This window comes from Stenella coeruleoalba (genome assembly GCF_951394435.1).
Source record: "Stenella coeruleoalba genome assembly, chromosome: 1".
Classification (NCBI taxonomy): Eukaryota; Metazoa; Chordata; class Mammalia; order Artiodactyla; family Delphinidae; genus Stenella; species Stenella coeruleoalba.
In genome coordinates, this window is record NC_137169.1 from 29,697,106 (window position 1) to 29,700,920 (window position 3,815).

General features: G+C 37.9%; 1 pseudogene across 1 annotated transcript; it reads right to left on the minus strand.

Moving 5' to 3' along the window:
* Positions 1-2,775: 2,775 nt before the first annotated feature.
* On the minus strand, positions 2,776-3,463 carry LOC307175612 (large ribosomal subunit protein eL18-like; annotated as a pseudogene). The gene has a single exon. The product of its transcript is annotated as a large ribosomal subunit protein eL18-like (transcript).
* Between the last annotated feature and the right edge of the window lie 352 nt (positions 3,464-3,815).

The window sequence follows — 3,815 nt, forward strand, 5'->3', positions numbered from 1 at the left end:
CCACGGAGCAACAAAGCCCATGCACCACAACTCCTGAGCCTGCACTCTAGAGCCCTCAAGCCACAACTACTGAGCCCGAGTGCCACAACTACCGAAGCCCGCACTCCTAGAGCCCGTGCTCCACAACAAGAGAAACCACCGCAACGAGAAGCCCACGCACAGCAACAAAGAGTAGCCCCGATTCGCCGCAAGTAAAGAAAGCCCGCGCGCAGCAACGAAGACCCAACGCAGCCAAAAGTAAATTAATTAATTAAAGGAAGAAAAACAAAATTAGAAAGGAAACAAGATGTCCTTCAATAAGTGAATGAATAAACATACTGTGATACACCCAAACAATAAAATATTATTTAGTGATTAAAAAAACAAGTTATCAAGCAGTGAAAAGACATGTAAGAAACTTAAAAACATTACTAAGTGAAAGAAGCCACTCTGCAAGGCCTACACATTGTATTATTTCAACTATATGACATTTTGGAAAAGGCAAAACTATGGAGACAGTAAAAAGGTTAGTGGTTTCCAGGAATTAGGGGGAGGGAGGGATAAATAGGTGGGGCACAGAGGACTTTTAGGGCAGTGAGACTGCTCTTTGTAATACTGTAATGGTGAATACGTCATACATTTGTCAAAACCCTTAGAATACATAACACCAAAGAATTAACTGAAATGTAAACTATGGACTTTGGTTGATAAAGATGTGCCAATGTTGATCGTTTTTAAAAACTTTTTATTGGAGTATAGTTGATTTACAATGTTGTGTTGCTTTCTGCTCTACAGCAAAGTCAATCAGTTATACATACACATATATCCACTCTTTTTAGATTCTTTTCCCATATAGATCATTACAGAGAACTGAGTAGAGTTCCCTGTGCTATACAGTAGGTCCTTTTTAGTTATCTATTTAATATATAGTTGTGTGTATATGTCCATCCCAATCTCCCAGTTTAGCCCACCCGCCTTTCCCCTTGGCAACCATAAGATTGTTTTCTACATCTGTAAGTCTATTTCTGTTTTGTAAATAAGTTAATTTGTACCACTTTTTTAGATTCCACATATAAGCAATATCAAGCGATATTTGTCCTTCTCTGTCTGACTTACTTCACTCAGTATGACAATCTCTAGGTCCATCCATGTTGCTGCAGATAGCATTATTTTGTTCTTTTTTATGACTGAGTAATATTCCATTGTATATATGTGCCACACCTTCTCTATCTATTCCTCTGTCGATGGACATTTAGGTTGCTTTCATGCCCTGGCTATTGTAAATAGTGCTGTAATGAATATTGGGGTGAAGGCGTCTTTTCGAATTATGGTTTTCTCCAGGTATATGCCCAGGAATGGGATTGCTAGATCATCTGGTAGCTCTATTTTTAGTTTTTTAAGGAACCGCCATACTGTTCTCCATGGTGACTGTACCAGTTTACATTTCCACCAACAGTATAGGAGGGTTCCCTTTTCTCCACACCCTCTCCAGTATTTACTGTTTGTAGATTTTTTTAATGATGGCTATTCTGAGTGGTGTGAGATGATACCTCATTGAAGTTTTGATTTGCATTTCTCTAATAATTGGTGATGTTGAGTATATTTTCATGTGCTTTTTGGCCATCTGTATGTCTTCTTTGGAGAAATGTCTATTTAGCCCATTTTTTGATTAGGTTGTTTGTCTTTTTGTTATTGAGCTGCATGAGCTGTTTGTATATTTTGGACATTAATCCCTTGTCAGTCACTTCGTTTGCAAATATTTTCTCCCATTCTGTGGGTCTTCTTTTCATTTTGTTTATGGTTTCCTTTGCTGTGGAAAAGCTTTTGAGTTTCATTAGGTCCCATTTGTTTATTTTTGTTTTTATTTTCATTACTCTAGGAGGTGGGTCCAAAAAGACCTTGCTGTGATTTAAGTCAGAGAGTGTTAATGTTGATCATTAACTGTAATAAATAAACCACACTGATGCAGAATGTTGATGGTGAAGGAGGTTGTATGTGTATGATAAGAAGGGATATGTGGAAACTCTGGACTTTCTGCTCAAGTTTGCTGTGAACCTAAAATTGCTCTAAAAATAAAGTATATTAATTTTTGAAAATACTGAAAAAATTTCATATATCATGACTATGTCCACCCACAAATCCAAGAAGTTCAACAAACCCCAAGCAGTGTAAACACACACACAAACACACACAACACCATCAAAGCACATAACAAAATTTCAGGAAAAAAAAAAAAGAGAAAAACAGTTCCCTCTCCCCTGCAAAAACGCCTACAGATAGGAGAATGAAGATAAAAATATATGACTTATCACTGATTTACCACTAGACACAAGTTAGAAGGCAAGGAGAACTTAAAGTGCTAGAAAAAAAAATAAACTTTCACCCTAAAAGCCTATAGTCAGAAAAAAAATCCTTCAAAAATTAAGGTAAAATAGAGACATTTTTAAATAAGCCAAAGCTGGGAGAATTCATCACTAGCTGATCTGCATTATAAGAAATGTTAAAGGAAGTTCTTTAGGTTGAAGAGAAATGGTACCAGATGGAAACTAGGATCCCCATCAGGGAATAAAGTACGCCAGAAATAGTAATAAGTATGAGTCAGTGTTAAAGACTTTTCTTAATTCTTAATTTCCTTAAAAGAAAAACTACTGTTTAGAGCAAAAAATGATACTACATTGTGGGAGTTAACATATGTAAAAACAAAAATAAATGTCAAAAATAGAACAAAAGAGGGAGGAAATTAAAATCTACTGTTGTAAGATTCTTACATTGTATGTGAAGGGGAATAATATTAACTCAAGGTAGACTTTGATGATTTAAGAATGCATATTGCCATTCCTAGAACAATCTTTTTTTTTTTTTTTTTTTTTTTTTTTTAGCATCCAAAATCTTTTTAATAACACGGTAGGATCTGGGGTTAGTTTTTGTAGCCACGGCTAGCCCATCGGCCTCTGGCACGCTCAAACTTCCGGCCCTTGGAGCGTACATAGGTTTGGTGTGGCTATGCGGGGTTCCTGGGGCCTTGCTGAAATGCCTGTACACCTTTTGGCCCTTGCGAGGACCAGAGAGGAGGACAGTGCCACAGCCCTTGGGGGAGTCCAGGGCCAACTTGTCGAAGGTGAGGATCTCGCCCCCGGCCTTGAGGATGCAGCTCCAGGCGCAGCTGCTCACTAGAAGAGCACACACCTTCCGTTTGGGCACCTCCTGGACATGCACATCATCGGTTATAGTCCCCACAACCACAGCTCTTTTGCCTTCCTGGTCAGGAAGCTTTCATCTTCCAAATCATCTGGGAAAGGGACAGACATGGCCAGTTGGTGTGACTCATGAACAACCTCTTCGGTACAACTTGATTGAAGGTGAAGTTGGTTCATCTGGCCAGAAACCTGTACAGCTTGACCAACAGCCTTAGGTAGATGTCCTGGCTCTTGAGCTCCTTGCGTGGAAACTTTCGGTCCTTGTTGTGCTGGATGTCAACTCCCATCATGGCTCCTCCTCCTTAGCCAGGTCCAGAAAGAGAAAGCTAGAACAATCATTTAACAAGAGATATAGATTTTTTTAAAAACTAGATGAGATAAAAATAGAATACTAAAAATTCTCAAGAACCCAAAAGAAAAAGGAAAGGAGGGAAGAAAATTTTAAAATAACAAAGTGGAAAAAACAGATATCTAATGGCAAAATGGTACTTTCAATCCAACCAAATCAATAATTATATTAAATGTAAATGAACTAAACACTTCAATTAAAAGGCAGAAATTATCTGACAATAAAAGAGCAAGACCCAATTATATCCTTTTATAATAAGACACACACTTTAAGTATAAAAACACAGAGAG